The sequence below is a fragment of the Mastigoproctus giganteus genome, chromosome 1 (genome assembly GCF_048544385.1).
Source record: "Mastigoproctus giganteus isolate SK-2022 chromosome 1, ASM4854438v1, whole genome shotgun sequence".
NCBI lineage: Eukaryota > Metazoa > Arthropoda > Arachnida > Uropygi > Thelyphonidae > Mastigoproctus > Mastigoproctus giganteus.
The window spans coordinates 16,101,292-16,114,992 of NC_143575.1; the positions used below are offsets into that span (position 1 = coordinate 16,101,292).

General features: G+C 38.1%; 1 protein-coding gene across 1 annotated transcript in view; it reads right to left on the reverse strand.

The window, feature by feature from the left end:
• Vps45 (vacuolar protein sorting 45) overlaps positions 1-13,701 on the reverse strand; it is a 142,738-nt gene that overhangs the window by 19,063 nt on the left and 109,974 nt on the right. The gene's annotated exons all lie outside the window — the stretch shown is intronic.

The window sequence follows — 13,701 nt, forward strand, 5'->3', positions numbered from 1 at the left end:
ATTTAAACGAAAATCATGACCCAGACTAGAGCTGCGAAGCAAAGATCACAGACTAGCGAGAGTACTGCGACTTGGGGAGAAATGAAGGGGGCAATTCTCCAACGCATCAGTCTCAAAAAATGTGTGAAGTGTTTGTTGAACTTTCTAAAACAGGACATGATCTAGCCAAGGTGGATGTCTTTGTGTGTGCTAGATGCCTAGAGTTTCAAGAAATTAGGTGCCAACTCAGTGTTCTGATGGGCGTCTATTATTAGGGGCCCATCAAGCTCTCAGCTACCCAGCTCAATGGCAGAGCTCACTCCTGTGCATCAGGCAACACAAAGCCAATCTCTAAGGCAGAATGCACTGGTCCACAGGAACTAGTTATTGTTGGTAACTATTGTCAGGGAGACGGGGAATAGGCTATGCAAGAAGAATAGGTGGAATAGGACCAGGGTATGTCTGCCAGGGGCAAAAGATGATGACGTTGAAGAGCAGATATCTTTTAAGGGCACAAAAGGTAATATTGTTGTATACGTTGGAACTAATGACAGTAAGAGATCTGCAGATTTACTCAACCAGTACCGGTCAAGGTTGAAAAAAAGTCGCAAGTTAGAGGTGAATGTGAAAGTGTCTGCAATTCTGCCCAGACACAATAGGAGGGAGTATATGATGAGAGCCTTGTCGATCAATTCGGCCCTGGAGAGATTGTGCAAGGCTCAAGGGGTAGAATTTTTTTCAGCCTGGTCTGTGCTTGTTGACAGGAGAGAGAGAGACTGCTTCTAAAGATACACTTAAATAGACTTCCATCCCTTGTGGTGGAGGTTGATAGCCTAAATAAGTTTAAGGCTCAGCTGGACAGGTATTTTGAACGAACGGAGGGGTGAAGTGGAAGTGGTTTTTTTTTTTTTTTTTTTTTTGGCTGATGCTGCATAAGCTTGCTTTCTTGCATCAAATGCCTCTACTAATGCTAATGCTAATGCTAAATAGAAAGGGAACAAGAATATTTGCTGATGCTATCAAGGCAGTGTTAGGTGAGTCGGAAAACTACTAGCTTGGGGGGGATATACAGACTAAAAGGTTAACAGTGGCCACTGGCAGAGGCAAAAGTGATTCTTACACTGCTTCTATTAGAATGAGCACCAGCATGAAAAGCAAGGCAATGGAGATTTCCAGGACTGTTGGGAGTCATAGTGCAACAAATAAATACACGGGCTGTGTTAGGGTAACTAAGAGTAGAAACAGCTGCACGTATACTTGCATGTACACCAATGCTAGAAGTATAGTTAATAAATTTGATGAGCTTGAAGTGCTAGTCAAGACATCAGAGGCAGATATTGTTGGGATATCAGAGACATGGTACCACACAGATATAAGCAGTGAAGAATTGGAATTTGGGGAGTACAATGTGTACAGAAAGGATAGACAAGACAAGAAGGGAGGAGGGGTTATGCTGTTAGTTAAGAAACAAAATCTAAGGAAGTGCATCCAATTGATATTAGTATTATTATTGGCCACACGGTGCAAGAAAACCTATGGCTTATGCTGCACCAGCCAAAAAAAAAATAATAATAATAAATAATAATAATTAATAAAAGAAAAGGAAATGTCAGCCTCTACCACCCATGTAGGCAACTTATTCCAGTAATTTATAACTCGCTGGCTGGATAAAATAAAAATTCCTGCAGTCCAATCTAAACATTTACCCCCGTAACTTGAATTTATGTCCCCTAGTTCTAGCATCATTTATAATCTTGAAAATTTCGTCCTCATTCGTTTTACTGATGCCTCTCACAGCCTTAAACACCTCAATCAAATCTCCTCTAAGGTGTCTAGTTTCCAAACTCTGCAACCCAAATATTTGAAGTCTTTCTTCATAAGGACGCCCTTTTGCTGATCTCACCAGGCGTTACCCATCTTTGCACCCTTTCAAGAAGCTCGATGTCTTTCTTTAGGTGCGGTCTCCATACTTGAACACAGCATTCCAAGTATGGTCTAACAAAAGCCTTATATAATGAGATTATCATGTCCCTATCTCTACTTGCAAAAGTTTGATAGATCATCGATAGGACACCATGAGCCTTCCTTGCAACCTGTTTACAATGCTCAGAGAATTTCATATCTGACCGTATCGTAACACCCAAGTCCCTTTCCTCCAGTACTGGGTTTAGTTGAACTCCACCAAGTGAATAAGTTATTTTGGGATTACTGTTTTCCAGGTGTAATACTTCACTTTGTTGGTAAAAAGCATAGCTGCCATTTTTCTGACCATTCCTGAAGTCTATCTAGGTCTCTCTTTAGAAGCTAAGCTTGACAGTGATCATCAACTACTCTAGCAATTTTAACATCATCTGCAAATTTAGACATCACGCCCTCTATCCCTTCATCGATGTCGTTTATGAAAATTAAAAACAACAGTGGTCCTAATACTGATCCTTGGGGAAACCCACTTCTTACATCAACCCAATCTGAGGAATAGCCATTTATCACAACCCTCTGCCTCCTGCATTGAAGCCATCCTGCTATCCATCTAAGGATTTTCCAAGTGATTCCAACCTGTTCCAGCTTATAAAGCAACCGCTCATGTGGGACTGACTCAAAAGCTTTGCTGAAATCTAAATAAACAATGTCGAAATTATTCCATAAATCCAGCTCGTGAGTGACCCTTTTAAAATAGCGAACCAGATTTGTTAAACATGATTTTCCCTTTACAAAACCATGCTGAGTATCCTTGAGAATTTCAATTCGATCCAAATGATCCTGAATTCCACCTTTGATCATTGTCTCCATGATTTTCCCTACCACTGAAGTCAGACTGGCAGAATGCCTCCGTAGCCAGGTGGCCAGGAGCAGCAGTGTGTAATACACTGCTTCTTGATTAGACCGGGGTTCAAGCCCGTGACCACCAAATACGGAGAATGCGGAAAGGTCAGGGAATGACTACCACATATCCCCGGAGCAATATGGCCTTAGATGCTAATGCTCCTAAAAACCAAATAACAATAACAGACTGACAGGTCGATAATTTCCCACTTCACTCTTAGAGCCACCTTTATGTATGGGAGATACATTGGCACTTTTCCAATCCAAGGGAATCTCCCCAGAGTCTAGTGATGCTCGCATAATTAGCCTCAATGGTTCAATGCACTCACTTGCCGCCTCCCTTAAGATTATAGGGTATATTCCATCAACTCCAGGAGCCTTACTGGCCTGTAGGCTCGAAAGTGTTTACATAAAATAATCTTGCGAAATTTCAATATCATTAATTACATATTTTTCAACTTCATTCCCACAATTTCACACTGCCACAAAAGGTTTTTCATTTGTAATTATCGATGCAAAATAACTGTTGAGTTCATCTGCAACGGCAGCCGGTGTATTTAATACTATCCCCTTTCCCTTAGGTAAAGGTCCGATCTGGTTTGTCCTGCTCTTCTTGGCATTTATATATGTGAAGAATTCCTTATCCCCCCCCCCTCTTTGCTCGGTTTGCTAGTGATTTCTCATAAACTGCCTTTGCTTGTCGAACCTTTTCTGTGGGACTATTACAAATCATCTTGTAGCTGTTATAGGCTTCAGTACTTTTTATTGCTCTGTAACCTTGCCACCTTTTTCGGCTGGAGTAATGTGGCAACTTCACTATTCATCCAACTTGGAACTCTCCTCGTGAAGTATTTTTTTTTAATGGTAAATAACGCATTCAAGGCATCTGTGATTAATGTTTTAAAAGAATACCACAGTTCAAATGTATTCATTCTCTGTGCGATATATACCCAGTTAATAGGGGCCATGTAGTACCTTACGGCATCATAATGTCCTTTTCTGAAATTATAACCCATTCCTTTGCCTTTTACTGCTGCTACCTCTCTCATCATCATCCACCGTAGAACTCCATGATCACTTTCTGCTTCTGGTTCCTCTACTGTCAGCCCTGTTATGTCATCTGATTCATGGGGCCTAGGATATTCTTTTCTCTAGTACTTTCCTTGATGTGTTGATACAAATAATAGTCATCTAGTTGATTTAAAAATTTTGTTCCCCATGTTGAGTTTCCTTCCCATTTACTCCAATCAAGTAGAGGCAAATTGAAATCACCCATAATAACACATTCACACTTACTTGTCCATTCCATTTGCATGTAGAGGCTTCCGTCATAATCTTCACAATCACCTGGTCTGTAGATTACTCCTACTCGCATTATACCTTTGTTTCTAACTATCTCACACCATACAGATTCTATACTAGCATGTGAAACATCTGAATCCGGGAAAGATATTGTCGCACTAAGACTGCTTCTGATAATAAGCATTACCCCACCACCCCATCTATCTACCCTATCCTTCCTAAAAACATTATACAAGCCATACTGACACTCATCATCCCCAATTTCCGGGTGGCACCAAGTCTCTGTAAGCCCTATTATGTCTGCATTACTTGTTTTAACCAGCAGTTCGAATTCGCTCATTTTATTGACGACACTTCTAACATTACTATATAAACAATTAAGACTTACTGTTCTTGTATATTTAACAACCCAACAAGAGTTACTTTGACCAAATATTATCAGATAAATGCATGTCAGTATTACCTACATCCCCCCTAACTAGCAGTTTCCCTGAACCTTTAAGGTATCCTCAATAATACTGGCAAAAACTTTTGCACCACCTTTGTTTAAGTGTATCCTGTCTACAAAAATTCCTTCTACCGACAAGTGTGGGCCATGCTGATAGAAATTTCCCCCCTAAAGCCTTGCAGAGTCCTTCAAGTCTTGAGTTAATCCACAAGGCTTTTAACATATAATCCCTCCTATCGTGTCTGGGCAGAATTGCAGACACATAGACATTGTGGCCTAGCTCGCGGCATTTCCTCAGTATGGTCCAGTATTTTTCTAACAAATTGGCAGATCGTGTACGTTTAATGCCATTAGTCCCAACATAAATAATAATATTCTCTTTACTCCCCTTAAAATCTGACAATCTGTTGGTGACATCATTAATAGTTGCTTCCGGCAGACATAAGCACTGGGAAAGGAAAAATGAGAGTAGGTGTGTGTTATAGGCCTAATGAATCTGATGAGTATAATAAGCAATTGTGCAGAGGAATAGAGTGGGCCAGTAATTCAGAATGTCTTATAATGGGGGATTTTAACTTTCCAGATACTGACTAGAACTTGAGTTGGTTACTCGTACACTAGCAAGATCTTTTTTTTGGATTTATTGGATGACTGTTTTCTACAGCAGCATGTTCAAGAGACAACCAGAGGGAGTAATATTCTTTATCTTATTATCTTCAGTGATTATTCATGCATTAAGAATTTGCAGATAAAGGAACCACTGGGTGACAGTGATCACAATGTACCGATAGGGAATTTACATAAAGATGTAAATACCGTCAATGCTAAAGGGAAGGGCTTTTGCTATTGTAAAAGGTGACTACAGGGGTCTCAGACAGTTTTTAAATTCTGTACAGTGGAATCAACTGATGTTAACCCATTGAATTCTGAATGGGAAGCCTTCAGGGACTTAATCTTTGAAGCTACATACCAACTAAGAAATACTGTTCGAGGTTCAGGCCTAAATGGATGTCAGATGAATTAATGAGGCTCGTGGCAGAGAAGAAAAATGTATGAAATGCATATAAATTATCAGGTGACAGGAGATTAGGCATGCATATAAATTATCACAAAGGAGATTAGGCAGGCGAAGGCAGATTATAACAATTCTTTGGCAAAGGATGCAGAGAAAAACAGCGAAAAGTTCTTGACTTATGTAAACTCTAGAAGGAAGGGGATGAATCAGATTAAACAATTTAACATAGATGGTGCAACTACTGATGATCCCTGCTCAAGTAGCTGATAAACTGAATGAGTATTTTGCATCTACATTCACACATGAGTTATTCAATGAGGAAAATGCCAGAAATTTATCAAACTCTAACCAGGAGATAAGTGATTTTGTAATAACTGAGAGCAAAGTGGAGGAGAAATTGTTGAAGTTAAACATAAGGAAGGCACCTGGGGTGTGCAGGATCTATCCGGTTATATTAAAGGAGACAGCAATGGAAATAAGCAAACCTTTAGCCATAATTATGAGAGCTTCCTTAAACTCATGGGAGGTCCCCATGGACTCATCATCAGCCATTTTCAATCCAATGCAGGATGAAGGCCTCTCCAGCAACTTTCCAGTTCCTTCTGTTTTGAGCACTGGCCATCCATTTACTAATCACAAACTCATGAATTTCATCTATCCATCTCCGCCTTTGTCTTCCAGGTTTTCTTCTAGCTCCTCTTGGGTACCATTCTGTTATTTTCTTAGTCCATCTGTCATCATGTCTTCGAGCAATGTGTCCTGCCCAAGACCATTTTAGTTCTTTAGTGTTGATAAGAATGTCCTTTACTTGAGTTTGCTGCCTAATCCATGTGTTTCTCTTCTTATCTAACAGTCTGATTCCCAATATAATTCGTTCCATTCTTCGCTGTGTAGTACTCAGCTTCTCTTGGATTCTTTTGGTGAGTGCCCAAGTTTCACTTCCATAAGTCATGGTGGGGAGTATACATTGGTTCATTATTTTACGTTTCAGACAAACTGGGATATTGCTCTTCAGTATGTGACTATATTTCCTGAATGCTATCTATCCAAAATTTATTCTTCTCTTGACTTCCAGCCATTTATCATTATTACAGCTAATAACTTGTCCTAGATAAGTATACAAATTTTTTGTATGACTCCACCTATTCAATTACTGCTCCTTCAATCATTATTTCTCTTTCTGTGGCATACTTGTTCATTACTTTTGTTTTAGCCATATTCATCTTTAGTCCAAAATCCTTACTAACTGTGCATAACTGATTAAGATTTTCCTCTAATTCTTTGGGATCATGGCTTATGACCACAACGTCATCTGGAAATCATAAATGGTTTAGATACTCTCTGTTCACATTGACTCCTTTCTGCGACCAGTCTAATCTTCTGAAAGCTTCCTCAAGTGCAGCAGTAAACAGCTTTGGAGATATTGTGTCTCCTTGTCGAACTCCTTTCTCAATTTTAAATTTCCTACTGTCTTTGTCTAGTCTAATAAAGGAGGTAGAACTCTCATATATTTTCTTCAAAATCATAATATATGGGGTATCTATGCCTTGTCTTTCCAGTGCCCGAAACATTTCCTTATGCTGTATGGAGTCAAATGCCTTTTCATAATCCACAAATGCCAGGCATAATGATGTTTTATATTCATTTGCTTTCTCCATTAGCTGTGATATTACGTGAAGGTGATCCATAGTTGAGAATCCTGTCCTAAAGCCAGCTTGCTCTTTCAGTTGATTCTCATCAAGTATTCTTTCTAATCTCTTTGTAATGACCCTTGTGAACAACTTGTAGATGTGCAATAACAAGCTAATTGGTCTATAATTTCCAATTTCTGATTTATCTCCTTTCTTATGCAGCAAAACTATGATTGCATTATTCCACTGCTTAGGCGTCACACCTTTTCTAATGCACTTTGTGAAGAGCCTTGCCAGTTTTTGTGTTATGTCTCTTCCTCCCAATTTTAACAACTCTACAGTAACTTCATCTCCCCCCCCCCGGGCTTTCTGATTCTTCATTTTCTTCAATGCATGTTCTACCTCATCAGGAAGAATATCAGGTATGTCGTATGTGTTGCTACTTTGCAATCCATCTTCCCCACTGCTGGCATCATTCCCTCGCTCCTTGTATAATTCTCTATAGTAGTCTTCTGCTATTTGAATTATGCCTTCTCTGCTGTTTATAAGTACACCATCTCTATTCTTCAGTTTCAGTATCATTTGTCTTTCTGTATTATTGTTCATGGCTGGTGATTTAAATCCTTTGTTTTCCCCTAATGCCTGTTCTACTTTTCTTTTGTTAAATCTTCTTATGTCCTCTCTGAGTCTCTTTCTAATGGCTTTGCATAACTCAGTATACTCAATTTTCTCCCTGTCAGTGTTTTCCTTGCTCTTCATTTGTCATCTTCGATTCATCATGACAATTGTTTCTAGACTAATTTTTTCTTCTTTGGATTTCTTTTTCCCTATAGGTTTCTTGGGTTTTATCACTTCCAGAAAGTTGTAATATTCCTCGTCAATATCTTGGTCCTGAGCAGTCTGCAGAAGCTCAAACTTGTTCTTAAGTTCCAGTACATACTGCTTTTTCTCCTCTTCTGTTATCTCAAAGACCTTTGTATTATTTACTCAAGTCAGTTTTTTCCTTTCCTTTCCTACATCTATATCAAGTGTACATCTTACCATTCTGTGATCACTTCCAACATTTACCTTATTCAGGATGGTAACATCATTCACAATATATCTTCTGTTAGTGAGGATGAACTTGATTTCATTAGTTGTTAATCCATTTGGACTCTTCCATGTCCACTTTCTGTTCACCCTTTTCTTGAAAAAAGTGTTCATTACTGACAGTCCTTGAGATTCTGCAAATTCCACAAATCTTTCACCTCTTTCATTTCTTTCACTAATTCCAAAATTTCCTATAGTTCCCCTTTCTGCACTGTTTTGTCTTTTTCCAACCTTATCATTGAAGTCCCCCATAATAATAGTGTAGTGGGTTTTCTGCTCATCTAGAAGAATCTCAATTTCGGTGTACATTTCTTCAACCTCTTCATCATCATGGCTCGATGTTGGTGCATAAATCATTATAACCTTTAGCTTGTACCTCTTAGAGATCTTGAGTATTAGTCTTGACACCCTTGGTGATGTACTTTTGAATTCCAAAATGTTGTTTTTAAAATCTTGATGGACCAGAAACCCAACTCCATCTTCACTCCTTTCACTCTTTCCATTGGTGTACAGCAGATTTCCACTTGATAAACCTATAAGTGATTCATTTCTTCTTCTTGTTTCAGCCAAACCCCATGGACTAGAGGTGTGCAAATGTATCACCAATTCACAAAGGGGGGGTTTTCAAAAGGTGACACAAGTAACTATAGACCTGTTAGTTTAACTTGTGTTCTGGGGAAAATACTGGAGTCATTGGTTAAAGACGCATTGCAGGATCATCTAGACAAGAATGCAGTAATAGTTAAGACACATTAGCATTAGTAAAGGTATACAATGCAAGAAAGCAAGTTTATGCAGCATCAGCCCAAAAAAAAAAAAAATTCTCTCCCATTTCACCCCTCCGTTCGTTCCAAATACCTGTTCAGCTCAGCCTTAAATTTATTTAGGCTATCAACTTCCGCAACAAAGGATGAAAGTCTGTTCCACCAATCAACTACCCGCAGGCTAAAGGCAAACTTTCGCACATCTATCCTACAACTGTCATTCATCGATTTGAATTTATGCCCTCTCAGGTGATTATTCTGAGCAAGAGGAAGGAATCCCATCAGCATTGAGCATGCTCAAACCGTTCAAGGCTTTATACACCTCAGTCAGATCACCTTGCAGGTGTCTAGTCTCCAGACACTGTAATCTCCAAAACTTAAGCCTTTCTTCGTAAGAGCAACCCTTCGTTCCATTCACTAATCTTGTTGCCCTTCTCTGTACTCGTTCCAAGAGCTCCACATCCTTCTTAAAATGAGGCTTCCAGACCTGTATACAGTATTCAAGGTGTGGTCTGACCATTGCCTTATACAAGGGGATAATCACCTCCTTATCCATGCTAGAAATATTTGATATCTGCCTGCACAATTACCTCCAGGTCCTTTTCATTCTGTACCACTGTCACTGTAGTACCACACAGTTATTATTATTATTAGCTGATGGTGCAAGGAAGCCTGCGGCTTATGCTGCACCAGCCAAAAAAAAAAAAAAAAAATCTGAATTGCCCCGAGCGAGCGAGCTAGAGAGTAGAAGGGAATCACTAAGAAAGAGAAGAATGATTATATCCAGCTGAAGACCCTGGGTTTTGATAAGTTACTCTGGAGTTACTGCTTCCCATACAGACCTATTAGTTTAACTTCTGTTCCAGGGAAATTAATGGAGGCACTCGTTAGAGAAGCATTGCAGGATCAACTAGACAAGACTGCAGTTATAGCTCGGACACAGCATAGGTTTGTTAAAGGGAAGTCTTGTCTGACCAATTTGATTGGATACTATGATTTCATCACAAAGAAACTGGATGCAAAGAATAATTTTGATATATATTTGGATCTTAGAAAGGCTTTTGATGCTGTTGCACATGGAAGACTGCTGCACAAATTGGAGCAGTGTGGCATTGGATGCAAATTGCTGCTATGGGATGATTGAGAGGAGAAGACAGAATAGTAATCCATGGACTAATGTTATTAGAGGAGTCTTCCAGGGTTCAGCATTGGGTCCATCGTTGTTTTCTGTATTCATTAATAATACTGATGATGGTATATCAGGCTTAATGTCCAAGTTTGCAGACGGTACAAAGGTCGGCACGGTTGTTAATGTCACTAATGACAGTACACTGCTGCAACAGTATCTAGAAATGTTGAGCAGGTGGGCTGAGAGGTGGCAACTGAAGTTTAACATTAACAAATGTAAAGTACTATATATGGGAAGCAGTAATCCCCAGAGAAAGGTATCAAATTGTGGCACTACACTGACAGTGGCAGAGAGCGAAAAGGAACTGGGGGTAATTTTGCAGGCAGATATGAAGTTTTCTCAGCAGTGCAGACGGTTTGCAAGAGTAGCTTGTGGTGTCTTGTCAATGATATACATAAATTTTTCTAGCAGGGATAAGGAAGTGATTATCCCCTTGTATAAGGTCAGGTCATACCTTGAGTACTGCATACAGGTCTGGAGGCCTCATTTTAAGAAGGATATAGACCTGTTGAAATGATTACAGAAAAGGGCAACAAGATTAATGAATGGAACAAAGTATTGCTCTTACAAAGAAAGGCTTAAGTTTTGCAATATACAGTGTCTGGAGACTAGGCACCTGCGAGGCAATCTGATTGAGGTGTATAAAGCCTTGAAAGGTTTGAGCATGCTCAATGCTGATGGGATTCTTCCTCTTGCTCAGAATAATCACCTGAGTGCACAGATTCAAATTGAGGAAAGATAGTTGTAGGATAGATGTGGGAAAGTTTTCCTTTAGCCAGCGGGTGGTTAATTGCTGGAACAAACTACCATCTGTTGTTGTAGAAGTTGATCGCTTAAATAGATTCATGGCAGAACCAGACAAACACTTGGAGCGAGTGGATGGGTGAAATGAGAAGGGGTTTTTTTTTTTTTTTTTTTAATTGTAATAGCAAATCCTTCTATCCTCCTTCTATTGCTATTTTTTGTCTTTATTTATTTAAATTACTCCTTTTTCCCTTCCCCATCCTCAATTTAATACCTCAGCCTATACCTTGTGCTTGTTCGAAATTTATTTATTGAATCATTGAATTCTTATCTATACAAAATTAAATCCTACACTAATTCTACATATTTATATTAATATGTAGACTTTCGATACTTCTTGTGAACACTGTAGTAACCCAAATAAGCTAGTCACTTAAAAGAAGTTAATAAATTGGTTTTAGAGTTTAATTTATGTGTGGATTAAATTATTTGTTTCATCATTTTAGAATTTTACGACAATTGCTTTTCAATTCTCACGTTGATTTGAGATGTTGGAGGTTGGTGGCCGCCGTCTTTCTGTGATTCTTTCTGATTCCCTTGATATGATATGAGAATTTAAGGCAGGATTATTTTAATTTTAATTGTCATTTTAATTAATAGTTATTTCAACTTAATTGATTTATGACTATGTACGGGGATAAGTTCATATTATAATCATTCACGATTGAGCGTTGAGAGATTAACAGTTCTACTAAAAAGATGAGGTTTTTACCTATTACTTAAAGATATTAAACATATTTATATTAACTATATTTATTCTAACTTGATCCTTCTTTTTCTCCTAAATAAATTACACTGTGTTGGGACTACCTTGTCCATACTGTATTAAAATGTTCTAATTTAATTTTTGTTGATTTTTGGCCTTTCACTTTTCTTCTACTACTGTGGACAAATATAGAAATGCAGTTCCTGATACATTGTCAGGTGTAGTCCCCTAATGAAATACCTCATCATGTATCAATATTTATTTCAGCTGACATCAGATCAAGCATATTTGCCTTAACTATATTCGACCATTTTCTAAATGTTTCCCCCCCTCATATCTGATGACATCTATACCAATTTAAATTTTTCATTTTATTTGCATTTTATTTTATTAGTATTTTTATATACTAATTTTACTTTACAGTTCTTCCACTTTCTATTGGCTTGGTAATTCAGCCTATAATTTTGTTTAATTCATCATAACCTTTAGGATATTAACATTCTTTCACCTTTCACAAATCTACTACACTTCTTTTTCTACTTTCCAAACCCTTCTATTTACTGGCACTTTGTGTAACTTTCACATCCATTTATGCATACTTTATTCAATATATTAATACAAACTTACCGTATTTCCCCATGTATAAGATGCACCTTAATTTTGGGGCCCAAAATTTGAAAAAAAAAAAAATGTATTACATAAAGTTATTGAACTCAAGTTTTATTCATCATAAAATTCATACAACTCCTCATCACTGTCAAAACTCCCATCCATTAGCTTGTCCTCATCTGTGTCTGATGACAAATCACTGTCTTCATATATTGCCTCGTCCTCAATTCCATCTATGGCATTTGAAATGCCACACTTCTTAAATGATTGGACAATGATCTCAATCTTGATATTTTCCCAGGATCTTTTCACGCAGGTACAAAATTCTCCTATAGTTGGTTTCTTCACTCTTCCTGCTGGTGTCAAATTGTCCCCAGAAGACTTCATCCATTGGTTCCATTCGTCTCTCATGGCAGCTTTGAAGGGTTTGTTAATGCTGACATCAAGTGGTTGGAGCTGGGATGTCAAGCGTCCAGGTATGACGGCAAGTTTTGTTTTTTTCTCTGTAGCAATCTTCTTTGTATTTTTTGTTATGTGTGCCCTGAACTGATCAAGCACCAATAGGGCAGGTTTGCGTAAGCCCACCTGGTCTCTTGCTCCAAACTTTCTCAAACCAGATCTTCATCCCATCCTGGTCCATCCAACCCTTGTCATGAACGTGGACAATCACTCCTCGAGGAATGTTTTCTTTTGGCATTGCTTTGCGTTTGCAAATCAGCATAGGAGGCAGCTTGCTTCCGACGGCACAACAAGCTAGAACAACTGTATAATGGCTCTTTTAAGTACAATTTAATTGACAATGAAGTTTAACAAGTTTAATAGATTTTACTGATTAATTGACAATATTATACTATACTATCGCTATCTAGTTCGGAATATAACATATCATATAACAAAAGCGGCAAGTTACGAATGGTAAATCTACGGACACTTAAGTATTAATTCACTTTCAAATCTTGCTGTCTCAATTCAGAATAAACTAACGATCCTGACTGGGTCTATAAGCTACTTATAGAAAATAATTTGATGTAAAAAATGGCCAATAAAGCGGCTAAATATGGCTAAAAAACTTGTTGTTCAGCGGAGCTGCAACTTGTAACACGTGGATTTGATACACTGACCGATACGTTTATAGATGTATCTTTATTTGTAAATAAAATATGCTGGTTGTAGGATTAAAAATTTATATTATAAAACATATCTTAGGTAAGTAGTTACATAAAAATCCAAAATTAACTTAAAAACTAAATCATGCAATTAATTAAAATAATTAATGGAATATCTAGCATTGGTATTCTCCAGAAAATAATAGTGGATTTTAAATTCTGTGCACAACCGAACA